The following is a 17,936-nucleotide window of genomic DNA, read 5'->3' on the forward strand; positions in this document are numbered from 1 at the left end:
CTCTGCGTTTCACCCTCAGACCAATGGGCAGACGGAGAGAACAAACCAGACTTTGGAGTCGTTTTTGAGATGTTTTATTTCTGCCTATCAGGATGATTGGGTTTCATTTTTGCCCTTGGCCGAATTTGCTTTAAATAATAGAGCTAGTTCTGCCACTTTGATGTCACCTTTTTTTTGTAACTTTGGTTTTCACCCTCGATTTTCTTCTGGGCAGGTGGAGCCTTCTGCCTGCCCAGGTGTTGGCACTGTGGTGGAGAGAATGCACCAGATCTGGGACCAAGTAGTGGATAAGTTGTCTCTCTCCCAGGAAAAGGCCCAGCGGTTTTCCAACGGCGTAGGACCGTTGGTCCCCAGTTTAAGGTGGGTGATATGGTTTGGTTGTCATCAAAAAATATCGCTATGAAGGTGGCTTCTCCTAAGTTTAAGCCTAGATTTATTGGACCTTACAAGATTTTGGAGATTATTTATCCGGTCTCTTTTGGGTTGGCTCTTCCTGTCACATTTAAAATTCATAATGTGTTTCATAAGTCCTTGTTGAAGAGGTTTGTTGAACCAGTAGTTCCTGTGGTGGCACCTCCTGACCCTATATTGGTTGAAGGTAACATGGAATATGAGGTAGAGAAGATACTGGATTCCCGTCTGGCTAGACGGAGACTCCAGTATTTGGTTAAGTGGAAGGGTTATGGTCAGGAGGATAATTCCTGGGTCTCTGCCTCTGATATTCATGCCGAAAGATTGGTGCGTGCCCTTCATCGGGCTCACCCGGATCGCCCTGGTGGCATGGATGAGGGTTCGGTGACCCCTCCTTAAGGGGGAGGTACTGTTGTGAGTTCATTTTTCCCTTTACCATTGAGGTCTGATGAACTTCCTCCTCTAGTGAAGGAAGGTAGTGAGACTGATTACCAAACACCTGAGCAGCTAGATGATGACTGGGTGGCTGGAATTGAGGACTGGATATAAGGCTGCCGACGCCCTTCTTCCTGGCTGGTGATTTTCCTGCTGGATTCTTGGAGACCAGTCTGATTCCTGCGTCTCAAAGCTAAGTTTTTCTGCTCTGCTTGGTACTCTTCAGTTTTGTTGTTGTTTTGCCTTGTTTTTTGGGAGTTCTGCCATCCCCGGCCGGGGGTGAGCTGAATTCCTTTTTTGTCTCTGATCTGTTGATCTTTTGCTCTGTCTTCAGAATATACCTGAGTGCTGATATAGTCTTTTGAAGCCTAGCGACTTCAGGGCCTGTTTTTCCTATCAGTTGGTTGGCTCATTTTGATAGGGTTTTTTCGGATGGCAGACAGCAGCTTTCCTATCCTGTCCTATGTAGTTAGCTTGGGCCCCATCATTTGCTCATCCTATCTTTCTATCTGTGTTAGAGTTTTCATCTTGCTTCACCGTCATTATATGTTGGGGGCTGCCTATTGCATTGGGGTCTGCTCTGGGGCAGTTTAGTTTTGCCCTTTCTGTCTTTAGGCTATGTAGTTCTCCGGCTGTGATCGAGGGGTCTAGGGCACCGTAGGAACCCCCCACGGCTACTGCTAGTTGTTGTGGATAGGTTCAGGGGTCTGCAATCCGATAGCTGCCAACCTCTCTGGTTTTTCTGGACTTAGCTGGTATTTTGTTTTTTCCTCCTTCGGTGACTCATCATAACAGGTGTGGGTGGTGGTGGACAGGTTCTCTAAGCAAGCCCATTTTGTACACTTGTCTGCATTACTCTCTGCAGAGACACTGTCCCTGCTGTTTGTGCAACATGTGATGTGTTTACTTGGAAGTGCCATTGAATGTGGTATCTGACAGGGGTGTTCAATTCGTCGATAAGTTCTGGAGGGCATTTTGTAAAAAAATAGGTGTTACTCTGTCCTTTTCTTCTGCATATCACCCAGAGTCGAATGATCAAACCGAAAGTACAAATCAGTCTTTAGAACAAATTCTATGGTGTCTATCCTCTACCACACAGGATGATTGTGTGATGCTTTGCCTCTGGCTGAGTTTGCTTTTAACAACCGGGTTAGTCAGACCACTGGTATGTCGTCTTTTCTTGCTAATTATGGGTTTAATCCACATTTTCAGGAGTTTTCTCCTTTGGATTCCCGCTGTCCTGGGGCTGAGGAGGCTGTGCAGTGTTTAAAGGAGTTGTGGACGGAGGTCCGTCAAAACATTACCAAAGCTCAGAAATGGTACAACTTTTTTGCGGATAAGAAGTGAGTGGCAGGCCCAATTTTTCAAATGGGGAGAAGGTGTGGTTGTCCACTCAAAACATTAAGCTTAGGGTTCCCTCTGCTAAGTTGGGTCCTAAGTTTATCGGTCCATATGAAATTGTTGAGATTATCAATCTGGTCGCCTTTAGATTAACGTCTCCTAGCCTACTTTAAGATTTCCAATGTTTTTCACAAATCTCTCCTGAAGCCTTTAGTAGCAGTTGATGATGATTCCTTGTCTGCTGCTCCTACAGTCTTGGTGGATGGTCACATGGAATATGAGGTGGAAAGTATAGTGGATTCTTGGTCGGGGAGTGGTGCCTTGCAGTATCTTGTACACTGGAAGGATTATGCTCAGGAGGATTGCTCGTGGGTACCGGCTCATTCCATACATGCTGATCGTCTGGTCCGGGCATTTCATGTCAAGCATCCTGGGAAGCCTGGGTGTTATGATTGGGTCACCGAGGACGAAAGCAACTCCAAGCTAAGCCACAGAAAAAAAGAGAGTTTGGTAACTAAGCGGATTGCAGACCCCTGATCCTAGCCACACAACTAGCAGTAGCCGTGGAGCGTACCTACGATGATTTTAGATGCCTCGGCACAGCCAGAGAACTAAATAAGCCTAAAGCAAGAAAGGGGAAATCTAAACTGCCCCAGAGCAGACCCCAAAGGAATAGATAGCCCCCAAACATATATTGTCGGTGAGACAAGATGAAAACAGAAACGCAGGCAGGAAAATAGGCTGAGCAAATGATGGGGCCCACACTAACTAAACAGGACAGGAAAGGAAAGACACTGTCTGCAATCACGCAAAAAACCCTGCAAAAAATGTCCAACATGTCTGATAGAAAAATACTGAAGTCACTCGACTTCACCCACTATACCAGCACTCTGGCATATTCTGAAAGCAGAGCAAAAAGAGGCCAATCTAATAAGTGACAAAAACAAACTGGCACAAGCAGTAACATAAGGATGGAAATTCAGCAGAGCCCCAGCCAGGGCTGGCTGACCACACAAAACTGAATAGACAAAACCAAATCAAATGTGAACAATAGCAAAAGAACACTTAGCTTGAGCATGCAGGGACTGAGCTGGAAACTAAGACCTCAGGAGGCAGGAAAAAATCACCAGCAGGGATAGAGGGAGTTGGCTGTCTTAAATCCAGTCAAAAGCTCCAGATGTCCAATTGTCCTCCTCATTATCAGGTGGCAGGCCTCTGTTAATTAGATCAGCTCCATTACCTCCTGTAACCACCAGAGGGAGCCCGGAAAGAGAACTCACGACCCCTCTGTCAATATAACCAGCTCCACTACCTTCACTAGTAACCAGAGGTAGGCCAGAAAGTGAATTCACAACACCTGGGGTCCGGTGAACCCCTGTTGAGAGGTGGTACTGTCATGGTTCAGGACGGGATTTCCTTCTCTGCCTTGGGTTTGTTGGGGTTAAATCTGCATGGCCTCCCTTTGGTTTGGGGAGGGCTATTTGTACTCACTCTTGTGCTGGGCTCTTTGTCAGTGATACTTCTGTTCTCGGCTGAGCAGCTGACCTAGTGACCTAGTGACTCTGGTGTATACCGTTTGTTCCACTGTGTGCTTGTTCTGTTTAAAATTCGGCTTGTCCCACTTTCTGTGTCTGCTTGGTGATTCTGGACTGCTGTTATATCTCTGGTTCTGACCCTTGGCTAAGTTCTCTGACTTCCCTCTTGTCTATGCCCCTGGTTCCCACGTCCCTGTCTGGTTTCTGACTTTGGCTTGTATTGCACCATCTTTCTATCACATCCCTAGGCTCCTACGTTACCCTCCGGTTAATGATCTTGGCTTGTCTGACCTCGCTCCCGGCTCTGCCGGCTTCCACTGTCATTCTCTCTACTGTACGGGAGGTAGCTCCATCTCCGACCACTCCCCTGGTGGTCACGTGTCTCAGGTCCTGCCCTCATGCCGCTCTAACTGAGCGTGCGGCCACACACTCTGACTCTAGACTACTGTTCCTCCTTGCTCCCCCTGGACTTTGTCACACAAGAGACCTACAAAAAGAATGGCAAATAGCAGCTGTGGTGAAGTGCATGGCAAGAACAGTTCTTAACAGGCTCTTAGAGGCAGGGTTCAAGTCATGTAAAGGTAGAAAAAAGTCTTTCATCATTGAGAAGCAAAGGAGAGCCAGGCTGAAGTTTGCCAAAGACCGTAAGGATTGGACCATAAAGAACTGGAGTAAGGTAATCTTCTCTGATGAGTCTAATTTTCAGCTTTGCCCAACACCTGGTCAACTAATGGTTAGACGTAGACCTTGAGATGCGTACAAGCCACAGTGTCTTGCAACCATTGTGAAATTTGGTGGAGTTTTGGTGATGATCTGGGGATGCTTAAGCAAGGCTGGAATGGGGCAGGTTAATTTTTGTGAAGGATGTATGAATCAAGCCGCATACAAGGTTTTCGTGGAAAAACAGTTGATTCCTTCTGCTCAGGCAATGTTCCCCAACTGTAATGATGTATAGTAGGTTTCTATGAAGACAGTGGCTAGATGATAGAGTCACAGACACAGGTATACGTGAAAGTAGTTTGTATTAAACAAGCAGCACAGAACAGCACAGGTGCTGGCGGAGCCAGACACTGACAGCAGTGGTAACAGCAGCAGAACTCAGTCCAGTAGATAGCAAGTTGCACACCAGCACTATGTAGATGTAAGCAGACACAGTCTTAAGAATGCAGGCAAGGACAGTCACTTAGCCCTCTCCCTTGCGGGAGGGGAATCTTCGAGCACAGTGCAGTGACAGAGAAAGTCACTAGGTAATTGATACTGAATGTGTAAAGGTAGCAGGGATAAGTCTCTCAGGTGAAACGCACACAGCAGTCAAGATCTTCAGCGCATACCGTGAGTGCTGTTGGAGCGGTGAGCGGTGGAGGCAGGGCTGGAAGGAGCCTTCAGGCAGACACCGTCAGAAGGTCCAGGCGGCGGCGGTTAGGCAGCAGGTAATCCAGGTGGATTCAGAAGGAAGGAAGGAGGTAGCACAGCGTGCAACTCCCAGCTAGCAGATCAGGTACAGGACGAGATATACAAGCAAGGTAGTCACGTCCAGGAAAGCTATTTAAACCCGGCGGGCGGGACCAACAGGCGGTGATGTCACAGGAACCAGTATGGCCGAATGAAGCCAGGCTTAAGGGCAACAGTAAGGGCAAAGTCCGGAACACAGCAGAATAGGAACGATGCTTACATTATTCCCCCCTTAAAGAATGTCCTCCGGACAATCTTCGACCAGGCTTGTCCGGGTACCTTAGATGAAACTGCTTCAGCAGCCGCGGAGCACAGATATTCTCCACCGGTTCCCAGGAATTCTCCTCGACAGAGTATCCTTGCCACTTGACCAGGTATTGCAGCTTCCTTCTGAAGATCCGTGAATCCAGAATCTTCTCCACGACATATTGTTCATGTCCATCAACGAGCACTGGAGCTGGAGGAGAGGAAGTACGCCCTGGGAAGGAATTTGGTACAACTGGCTTTAGTAGGGAAACATGGAACACCGGGTGAACCTTCCAGGCAGGGGGCAATTTCAGACGCACCGCTACCGAATTCACTAGAGCCACGATCTTGTATGGCCCTACAAACTTCTGTCCAAGCTTGACAGTCGGTGCCCTCACCCTCAGATTCTTGGTAGACAACCAGACCGTATCTCCCACCCTATACACCGGAGCCGGCCTCCTGGTACGATCTGCTGCTCTCTTATACCTCTCCTGCGCTGTCGTCAAGGTGGTCTTTAGAGCTTCCAAATTCTGCTGTAAGAAGGAAAGATGGTCAGACACAGCAGGCACTGCAGCCTCCTTGGGGAACTGCGGCAAGATGCTTGGGTGGTAACCCTGATTAGCAAAGAACGGTGACTGCTTAGTCGAGGAGTGCTGCGAGTTGTTATATGTGAACTCTGCCAGGGGAAGCAGATCTACCCAATCGTCCTGCAGATGACTTAAGTAGCAACGGAGGTACTGCTCCAGGGTCTGATTCGTACGTTCCGTCTGTCCATTGGTCTGTGGATGGTAAGCCGAAGACAGACTTACTCTAATACCCAGAGCCGCGCAGAAACACCTCCAGAACCTAGACGTGAACTGCACCCCACGATCCGAGATCACCTCATCCGGGACCCCGTGCAGACGGACCACCTCTTGAATCAACAAGTCTGCAGTCTGTTTTGCTGTGGGTAATCCAGCGCAAGGGATAAAGTGTGCTGCCTTAGTGAGGCGGTCCACGACCACTAGAATGGTGTTCTTACCCTTGGAGACCGGTAGTTCAACAATAAAGTCCATTGAGATGGATCTCCAGGGACGAGATGGTATAGGCAAGGGTTGTAACAACCCGGAAGGTGACGCACGAGGCGTCTTGAACCGAGCACATACCTCGCAGGATGACACGTATCCCTCCACGTCCTTCCAGTACGAAGGCCACCAGAAGTACCGAGCCAGGAACTCTTGGGTCTTCGTTATTCCACGATGTCCCCCAATCTTAGAATCATGGATCAGTCGGAGGACTTCAAGTCTTGTCACTTCTGGTACATACAGCCGATTCTCCTGTAACCACACTCCTCCACTGAAATTTAGGCTTACTTCGGGGGTAGGTTGCCTTAGCAACGGATCTGCTGCGTATGCTGCTTTGATCTCAGACAGAAGATCCTGATGATGGATTGCAGAGATGAAATGAGCGGGAGACACAACAGTACTAGGAGACGACTCAATCACTTCCTCAGGAGCAGCAATCCTAGATAGCGCATCTGCCTTACCATTCCGTGCCCCCGACCTGTAGGAGATGATGAAGTTGAATTGGTTTAGAAACAAGCTCCAACGTGCCTGACGTGGGTTCAAACATCTTACGGACTGCATGAATTCCAAGTTTCGGTGGTCGGTAAGAACTGTAATCGGAGTTGAGGACCCCAGCAGCAAGTGTCTCCACTCCTTGAATGCCGTCACAATCGCCAGTAACTCCTTGTTCCCTACGTCATAGTTCTTCTGCGCCGGGGATAGCTTCTGAGAAAGAAAGGCACAAGGATGAAGAACTGCCTTCTCACCTCCTCTCTGTGACAACACTGCGCCGATGGCGACATCCGATGCGTCCACCTCAAGAGTAAAGCTCAGGTCTGGGTCTGGATGTCTTAAGATGGGAGCCGACACAAATTTGTCCTTCAGTCGTGTGAACGCCTCCTGGGCTTGCGGAGTCCACCGGAATGGTACCCCCTTCTTAGTCAGTTGGGTGATGCGTGCCACAATCTCAGAGAAGTTACGGATGAAGCGCCTATAGAAGTTGGCGAATCCCACAAACCTCTGAACTTCTTTCACCGATCCTGGCGCTGGCCACTCCTGGATCGCTCGGGTCTTTTGATCGTCCATCTGGAGACCCTGTGGAGAGATGACATAACCGAGGAACTGCACTGTTGCCCTGTGGAACTCGCATTTCTCCAATTTGATGTAAAGATGGTTATGCAGCAGGCGTTGCAGCACTGTCCTCACGTGGAGCCGATGTTCCTCGAGATCACTGGAAAAGATTAAAATGTCATCGAGATACACAACCATAAATACATCAAGCACATCTCGGAAAATGTCATTAACAAAATGCTGAAAGGTAGCAGGAGCATTTCGTAGTCCGAACGGCATGATCCGTGACTCGAAGTGTCCATAACGACAGCGGAAGGCCGTCTTCCACTCATCTCCAGACCGAATTCTCACGAGATTGTAGGCTCCCCGAAGATCCAGTTTGGTGAATATCTTAGCCTGCTTCACCCTCTCCAGTAGTTCAGAGATTAAGGGTAGCGGGTGCCGATTCATGACCGTTACCTTGTTTAAATCACGGTAGTCCATGCAAGGACGCAGACCCCCGTCCTTTTTCTTCACGAAGAAGATTGGTGCACCTGCAGGAGAAGTAGACGGTCGGATGAAGCCCTTGGCGAGATTCTCGTCGATGAAGTCCTTCAAGGCCTTTAATTCAGGACCAGACAAAGGGTAAATACGCCCGAATGGGATCTCCGCCCCAGATACCAGTTCTATCGGGCAATCATAAGGCCGGTGGGGAGGTAACATATCTGCCCTCTTCTTGTCACATACCTCTGCCAGATCCTGATACTCCGGTGGTAATTGTCCCTCAGTCGTAGCTACTACCTTGGGGATAGCAGCGACCTTAGGAATAGCGGGGTTGCTGTTAGAACTTGGAGGGAACTGCACTTCCCTGGTCTCCCAGTTGATGCGAGGATTCTGAACCTGGAGCCAAGGTAACCCCAGGATAATAGGGAAGTGAGGAGAAGATATTAGTAAAAAGGACAAATGTTCCACATGTTCCTCTCCAATGCATACCTTCACCGACTCAGTTTCCATGGTTACCGGTCCAGATGTAAGTGGCGACCCGTCTACTGTCTCCATCAAGACTGACGACTCCCTCTTCACTGCCCTGATTCCATGCTTCCTTGCAAACGCGATATCCATGAAGTTCCCACTGGCCCCGGAGTCCAACATGGCGGCGCTCTCGACACACCGACCCTGGAAGCAGACCCTCAAGGATAGGTAATAGTGGGAATTCTTCTTAGTAGCGGAGTTGTCACGGGGGCTAAGTTCAACTAAGGCTGAAAGACCTGGGGCCCCTGTGGTGTCCCTTTACTAGGGGAAACCCTGTCTGACCCTCAACCCAGGGTTTTTGCTGAAGGTGCAAATGCCTGAGCCTCCGACCTTTCCTTATCTCCTGCTCAGCCCTGCACTTAACCCTCCACCCTCCACCCAGTGAGAAGTCACCACCAAAGCTCCCACACAAATAATGACAGACAGGGAGAACTTAAACTGCACTGCGCCGCACACACACAGGAATAAACAGTAATGTGAACAGGGCACAACTAAACACAAATATGGGAAGGAGAAAGGATAACGACGGATCATACGACACCAGATATGAATCTCTCTCTCTTGAACACCTCCACTCCAGACCGGAACCACTTGGTATGAAACACAAGCTATAATCGGCGACGCCCATAGGCCAGCATGACTATTTAAAGACCGTGGGCGTGACTAACCATCCAACCTGGTCTCCAGCAGGATTAACCCCCGAGAGCCTGAAGATCAGGCCGGCGCCACTGAGGCTATAGTGGCTGGAGGTGGAACTACCTCTGCCTGCCGGATGCTGTGGTGTGAACAGCGTCCGACATGACAGTACCCCGTCTTCTACGAGGGACCCCAGGGCCCTCAAGACTCATAGGACCCGGCTTGTCCGGATGACGACGGTGAAAAGAACTGACCAGCCGATCCGCATGTATGTCTGAGGCTGGAACCCAAGACCTCTCCTCTGGACCATACCCCCGCCAGTGCACCAAATACTGAAGAGTACGGCGTACTACTCGAGAGTCCACTACCTTGGCGACCTCGAACTCTAACTCGCCATCCACCATGACTGGAGGTGGCATCGGCGTTGTGTCCACAGAGCCTACCACCTTTTTCAATAAAGCCCTGTGAAACACGTTGTGTATCTTGTACACTGCGGGAAGTTCCAACCGATAAGCCACTGGGTTAATGATGGCAGAAATCCTAAAAGGCCCAATAAACCTTGGACCCAGTTTTAAAGAAGGGATTTTGAGTTTTATGTTCTTCGTAGCTAACCACACCCATTCACCCACACACAGGTCCGGACCTGGCACGCGTCTACTGTCAGCCACCCGTTTGTACCTGGCACTCATGCTCAACAAACGCTGTTTCACCCGCCTCCAGACTGATGACAATTGGGCTCCTAGCTGATCCTCCTCCGGGACACCCCCGGAGTCACCCTGACGTAAGGTACAAAACTGAGGATGTTGACCGTACACACAAAAGAATGGAGACTCTCCTGATGACTCTTGGCGGTGATTATTTAATGCGAATTCGGCCAGAGGAAGGAAAGTAGACCACTCCTCCTGGTTGTCGGACACAAAGCATCGTAAATACTGTTCAAGATTTTGGTTCATGCGCTCAGTTTGTCCATTAGACTGTGGATGAAACGCCGATGAATGTGACAACTTGATCCCCAACCTTGAGCAAAAAGCTTTCCAAAACCTCGCCACAAATTGCGTACCCCTATCAGATACTATGTCAGACGGTATTCCGTGGAGTCTGACCACCTCCTTCACAAATACCTGAGCCAACGTCTTAGCATTGGGCAAAGAGGACAACGCCACAAAATGCGCCATCTTTGAAAAACGGTCAACCACCACCAGGATGACAGTGTTCCCTGCCGAGGCTGGCAAGTCAGTGATAAAATCCATGGAGATTTCTGTCCATGGCCTATTGGGTACCCCCAGAGGCTGTAGCGTGCCAGCAGGACGGGTTCGGGGTGACTTAGCCCTAGCGCACGTGATGCAAGCTGCCACGTACGAGACCACGTCCTGCCGGATTTTGGGCCACCAGAAACGACGCGATACCAGCTCTAAGGTGCCCTTCACCCCTGGGTGACCAGCCAGTACCGAATCGTGGTGTTCCTTCAACACCTTAGGCCGAAGATGCAGGGGTACAAATGATTTGTTGGCGGGAAGTCCTGGTGGTACCTCCTCTTGGGCCTCGGCAATCTCCGCCTCTACCTCAGTCGTGAGAGCCGAGACCACTACCCCTTTCTGGAGGATGGGTACCGGCTCTTCCCGAGGTTCTCCCCCCGGAAAACACCTAGACAAAGCATCCGCCTTGGTGTTTTTAGCCCCGGGACGGTACGTCACAAGAAAATTGAAACGAGTAAAAAACAATGCCCAGCGAGCCTGCCTAGGAGACAGACGCTTGGCCGACTCCAGGTAGAGCAGATTCTTATGGTCGGTGATAACTGTGACCTGGTGAGCCGCCCCCTCCAAGAAGTGTCGCCATTCCTCAAAAGCCAGTTTGATGGCCAACAACTCCCTGTTGCCGATATCATAATTCCGTTCGGCCGGCGACAACTTCTTGGAGAAGTAGGCGCATGGATGCATCTCGCTCAAGGACGAGCCTTGAGACAGTACTGCCCCCACTCCCACCTCCGACGCATCAACCTCTACCACAAAAGGTTTAGACACGTCTGGTTGCACCAGAATGGGGGCTGAAGCAAAACTATTCTTCAGACGCTCAAATGCACGTATAGCCACCTCAGGCCAGTTCGCCAGATCGGCACCCTTTTTTGTCATGTCCGTGAGCGGTTTGGCGACAGTCGAAAAGTGTTTTATAAATTTCCTATAATAATTCGCAAACCCCAGGAACCGCTGGAGTGCTTTCAGACTCTCCGGCCTCTCCCATTGCAACACCGCTTGCACCTTAGCGGTGTCCATTTTAAAACCAGCTGCGGACACAATATATCCCAAAAAGGGCAACTCCTGGACAAAAAATAAACATTTTTCCAGCTTAGCATAGAGCTGGTTCTCCCGGAGCAACTGTAACACCTGCCTAACATGCTGCAAATGAGTGTCCCGATCGCTAGAATAAATGAGGATATCATCCAGGTATACAATCACAAATCTCCCCAGGACATGAGCAAAGACATCATTAATAAAATGTTGGAAAACGGCAGGCGCGGTGGTCAACCCAAACGGCATAACCAGACTCTCAAAATGACCCTCAGGAGTGTTAAACGCCGTCTTCCACTCATCCCCCTGACGGACCCTTATGAGGTTATACGCCCCCCTGAGGTCCAGCTTGGAAAACCATTTTGCCCCCGCTACCTGGTTGAACAAATCCGGGATCAACGGCATTGGGTAGGGATCACGGATAGTAATCTGGTTTAACTCTCGGAAATCCAGACACGGGCGTAACCCCCCATCTTTCTTCTTAATGAAGAAAAACCCCGCGGCTACAGGCGAGGACGAAGGCCGGATGTGACCTTTGCTCAGACTCTCCGCGATGTAGTCTTTCAGAGCTTGTCTCTCAGGACCAGAAATATTAAACATCCTGGCCTTAGGTAATTTGGCCCCGGGTTTTAGCCTAATATCACAGTCATAGGCTCTATGTGGAGGCAGTTCTGAGCAACCCTTCTCAGAGAAAACATCCGCGAAATCCTGCAAAGCCTCCGGCAGGCTGGGCGTCACGGCGGACACACATGTGGCCAAGCAATTGTCTTGGCAGAAACCACTCCATTGTACTATGTCCTGAGTTTTCCAATCAATTACCGGGTTGTGCCTGGACAGCCATGGAAAACCCAGGACCATTTGAGCTGGGAGATTACGGAGGACCCTACATGTAACCGACTCAGAATGTAGGACCCCAATGTGGAGTTTCACCTCTGCCACAAACTCAGTAATCTCCCCTTGAGGGAGGGGAACAGCATTAATGGTCACCACCTGTATGGGGTGAGGAAGTTTTTCAATCTTAAACCCGGCGGTGTGTGCAAACTCCTCATCTATGAGATTGGTGGCGGAACCGCTATCCACAAACACTGATATAGGTAGCTCTCTGCCGGCGACAATAACCTTGGCAGGGAGCATACATTGAGATACCATCATGGAGGATATGCATACGCTCAGTTGGGTCTCCTCCATACCCTCTGAGCTTAACAGTTTTCCGCCGGTGTGACCCTCTTAGGTAGTACCGGGCAAACGTTAACATAATGACCACCTTTACCACAGTAGAAACATGCTCCGGACTTCCGGACTCCCGGAGCGCGAGGCCGAACCTGTGCCACGCCAGCAATCTGCATAGGTTCAGGGGACTCATCTACTTCAACCACACCTGCACCTCTGTTTTCCCCCAGAGGTAGCGTCTCCTGTGCCCCCTGACGAAAACGGCGATCAATACGTATCACCAAACTCATGGCAGACTCCAATGATGCCGGAGTCTCATACATCAGGAGGGCTTGTTTCACCCTCCCTGATACCCCATGAATAAACTGGCTCCGCAGTGCTGGGTCATTCCACTGTGTGTCTACAGCCCAGCGGCGAAATTCCGAACAATAGTCTTCTGCCAAGCGCTCCCCCTGGCGGAGGGCGCGGATTTTAGATTCCGCTAGAGCCAGTCGGTCAGGGTCATCGTAAATGAGCCCGAGGGCAGAAAAAACATTATCGACCGAATGAAATGTAGCAGAGTCAGGTGGTAAGGAAAATGCCCATGCTTGGGGGTCACCACTCAGTAATGACAACACCAGCCCTACTCGCTGGGCCTCATTACCTGAGGATATTGGCCGCATGCGGAAGTATAATTTGCAGGCCTCCCGAAATACGACAAATTTGCTGCGATCGCCTGAAAATCGTTCTGGCAGCGGAAACTTCGGCTCTGCACCGATACCTGCAGATGCCGTTTGCACCTTTGCTACTACCAGGCCATGCTGCTGAACTGCCCCATTCAACTCGGAGACCTGTATGGACAGCGCCGCCAACTGGCGGGTTATGGAATCTAATGGATCCATGGACTCCTGAAAAATGTGGGCCGATTATAATGTCACGGGGGCTAAGTTCAACTAAGGCTGAAAGACCCGGGGCCCCTGTGGTGTCCCTTTACTAGGGGAAACCCTGTCTGACCCTCAACCCAGGGTTTTTGCTGAAGGTGCAAATGCCTGAGCCTCCGACCTTTCCTTATCTCCTGCTCAGCCCTGCACTTAACCCTCCACCCTCCACCCAGTGAGAAGTCACCACCAAAGCTCCCACACAAATAATGACAGACAGGGAGAACTTAAACTGCACTGCGCCGCACACACACAGGAATAAACAGTAATGTGAACAGGGCACAACTAAACACAAATATGGGAAGGAGAAAGGATAACGACGGATCATACGACACCAGATATGAATCTCTCTCTCTTGAACACCTCCACTCCAGACCGGAACCACTTGGTATGAAACACAAGCTATAATCGGCGACGCCCATAGGCCAGCATGACTATTTAAAGACCGTGGGCGTGACTAACCATCCAACCTGGTCTCCAGCAGGATTAACCCCCGAGAGCCTGAAGATCAGGCCGGCGCCACTGAGGCTATAGTGGCTGGAGGTGGAACTACCTCTGCCTGCCGGATGCTGTGGTGTGAACAGCGTCCGACATGACAGGAGTAGGAGGAAACGACGGATGTCATCGAGATCACCACTGCGTTCAATGGAAGAGATGCCAGCGAATTCATATCGGCAAAGTCCAGGTCTCTCTGATTGTCTCTGCCCCCCGAATTGTTCAGATCTAGGACGCAGGACTCCCCCGCCTCGGAGTTACAATCAATGATAGCTGCAGCCATCTTACGTCTCCTGACTGGACACTCGGAGATGAAGTGACCGGTCCCCCCGCAGTAGAAGCACAGGTTTTCCTTAAAGCGATGCTCCTTGCGGGCATCAGGAGGATTTCTACGTACGGCATCCACCTGCATCGGTTCGGGCTCGGGCTCGGGATTCCTCCTGCTGGTGACATCTCTGGAGGGAGAAGAGAACGGAACAGTGTTATTAAACCGTAGATCAGACCAGCGCTCCTGTCTGCGCTCGGAGAGTCGATTGTCAATGCGGATGCAGTGATTGATGAAGTCCCCAAGAAGCACGGGCGAGTCCCCGCGTGCCAGTTCATCCTTAACTGCCGTAGACAATCCCCTGCGGAAGATGGCCTGCTTGGCTGCCCCGTTCCAGGTGGTGTCTAAAGCCCATCTACGGAAGTCCAATGCATACTCCAGCACCGAACGCTTCCCCTGCCGAAGGGTCAGCAGCGTCGTCTCAGCAGTATTAGCTCGGTTCGGGTCATCAAACATCTGCGTCATTGCGGCAATGAAATTGTCCATAGAGTTAAGCAGGGGGTCGTCGGTCTCAATCAAAGGGTTGGCCCATGCGAGCACCTTACCAGACAGCAGCATGACTATAGTCAGAACTTTGGAGCGTTCAGTAGTGAACTGTGGGGCATGAGCAGCAAAGAAGATCCGGCACTGGTTCAAAAATCCTCGGAATTTATCCCTCTCACCAGCGAACCGGAAGGGTGGAAGCTTCGGGAAGGTCGGTGTAGTATCCCGGGCAGCACCTGCTACCTGCGCGGCTGGGGCCTGTTCCAGAGCAGCGATCCGATCGAGCTGCATAGGAATCGCTTGCTCCAACGCCAGAACACGATCACCCTGAAGAGGAGCTGCTTGTTCCAGCGCCGTAATCCGATTTGCCAGTCGTTGCAACTGTGCCTCTGCTGCCCCGGCGTTGTGTTCGATACGTTGCTCCAGCATGTCCAGCTGGGTCCTAATGCCTGCCACATCCTGCCGTATCAAAGCAAGCTGCTTGCTTACACGTTTCTCCAGGGACTCTACACCTGCGGTCTCCATATTGGTGGCTTGTATATCCTGTAATGATGTATAGTAGGTTTCTATGAAGACAGTGGCTAGATGATAGAGTCACAGACACAGGTATACGTGAAAGTAGTTTGTATTAAACAAGCAGCACAGAACAGCACAGGTGCTGGCGGAGCCAGACACTGACAGCAGTGGTAACAGCAGCAGAACTCAGTCCAGTAGATAGCAAGTTGCACACCAGCACTATGTAGATGTAAGCAGACACAGTCTTAAGAATGCAGGCAAGGACAGTCACTTAGCCCTCTCCCTTGCGGGAGGGGAATCTTCGAGCACAGTGCAGTGACAGAGAAAGTCACTAGGTAATTGATACTGAATGTGTAAAGGTAGCAGGGATAAGTCTCTCAGGTGAAACGCACACAGCAGTCAAGATCTTCAGCGCATACCGTGAGTGCTGTTGGAGCGGTGAGCGGTGGAGGCAGGGCTGGAAGGAGCCTTCAGGCAAACACCGTCAGAAGGTCCAGGCGGCGGTTAGGCAGCAGGTAATCCAGGTGGATTCAGAAGGAAGGAAGGAGGTAGCACAGCGTGCAACTCCCAGCTAGCAGATCAGGTACAGGACGAGATATACAAGCAAGGTAGTCACGTCCAGGATAGCTATTTAAACCCGGCGGGCGGGACCAACAGGCGGTGATGTCACAGGAACCAGTATGGCCGAATGAAGCCAGGCTTAAGGGCAACAGTAAGGGCAAAGTCCGGAACACAGCAGAATAGGAACGATGCTTACACCAACTCTGAGTGCTGGATTGTCCAGCAGGACAATGCGCCATGCCACACAGCTAGGTCAATCATTGTGTGGATGAAGGACCACCACAACAAATCCCTGTAATGGCCAGCACAATCTCCATACCTGAGCCCCATTGAAAACCTCTGGAATGTAATCAAGAGGAAGATGGATAGTCACAAGTCATCAAACAAAGAACTGCTTAAATTTTTATACCAGGAGTGGCATAACGTCACCCCAAAGCAATTTCTTCAATTTCAATTTAAATTTTTGCGTCAGAAGCAGTGTGAAAGACTTGTGGAAAGCATGCCAAGACGCATGAAAGCTATGATAAAAATCATGGTTATTCCACAAAATATTGATTTCTGAACTCTTCCTGAGTTGAAACATTAGTATTGTTGTTTCTAAATGATTAAGAACTTGTTTTCTTAGCACTATTTGAGGTCTGCAAGCACTGCATTTTTTTGTTAATTTGACCATTTCTCATTTTCTGAAAATAAATACAAAAGACATGTTGTCAGTAGTTTATAGAATAAAAGAGAAATTTACATTTTACTCATAAATATACCTATAAATAGAAAAATCAGACAAACTGAAAATTTTGCAGTGGTCTCTTAATTTTTGCCAGAGCTGGATATATATATATATATATATATATATATATATATACACTCACTGGCCACTTTATTAGGTACACCATGCTAGTAACGGGTTGGACCCCCTTTTGCCTTCAGAACTGCCTCAATTCTTCGTGGCAGAGATTCAACAAGGTGCTGGAAGCATTCCTCAGAGATTTTGGACCATATTGACATGATGGCATCACACAGTTGGCGCAGATTTGTCGGCTGCACATCCCTGATGCGAATCTCCCGTTCCACCACATCCCAAAGATGCTCTATTGGATTGAGATCTGGTGACTGAGGAGGCCATTTGAGTACAGTGAACTCATTGTCATGTTCAAGAAACCAATCTGAGATGATTCGAGCTTTATGACATGGCGCATTATCCTGCTGAAAGTAGCCATCAGATGTTGGGTACATTGTGGTCATAAAGGGATGGACATGGTCAGCAACAATACTCAGGTAGGCTGTGGCGTTGCAACGATGCTCAATTGGTACCAAGGGGCCCAAAGAGTGCCAAGAAAAAATTCCCCACACCATGACACCACCACCACCAGCCTGAACCGTTGATACAAGGCAGGATGGATCCATGCTTTCATGTTGTTTACGCCAAATTCTGACCCTACCATCCGAATGTCGCAGCAGAAATCGAGACTCATCAGACCAGGCAACGTTTTTCCAATCTTCTACTGTCCAATTTCGATGAGCTTGTGCAAATTGTAGCCTCAGTTTCCTGTTCTTAGCTGAGAGGAGTGGTACCCGGTGTGGTCTTCTGCTGCTGTAGCCCATCTGCCTCAAAGTTCGACGCACTGTGCGTTCAGAGATGCTCTTCTGCCTACCTTGGTTGTAACGGGTGGCAATTTGAGTCACTGTTGCCTTTCTATCAGCTCGAACCAGTATGCCCATTCTCCTCCGACCTCTGGCATCAACAAGGCATTTCCGGCCACAGAACTGCCGCTCACTGGATTTTTTTTCTTTTTCGGACCATTCTCTGTAAACCCTAGAGATGGTTGTGCGTGAAAATCCCAGTAGATCAGCAGTTTCTGAAATACTCAGACCAGCCCTTCTGGCACCAACAATCATGCCCCTTCAAAGGCACTCAAATCACCTTTCTTCCCCATACTGATGCTCGGTTTGAACTGCAGGAGATTGTCTTGACCATGTCTACATGCCTAAATGCACTGAGTTGC

Source organism: Dendrobates tinctorius, unplaced genomic scaffold, assembly GCF_039654945.1.
Source record: "Dendrobates tinctorius isolate UK_male_01 unplaced genomic scaffold, ASM3965494v1 ptg000134l, whole genome shotgun sequence".
In the NCBI taxonomy this organism is placed as follows: domain Eukaryota; kingdom Metazoa; phylum Chordata; class Amphibia; order Anura; family Dendrobatidae; genus Dendrobates; species Dendrobates tinctorius.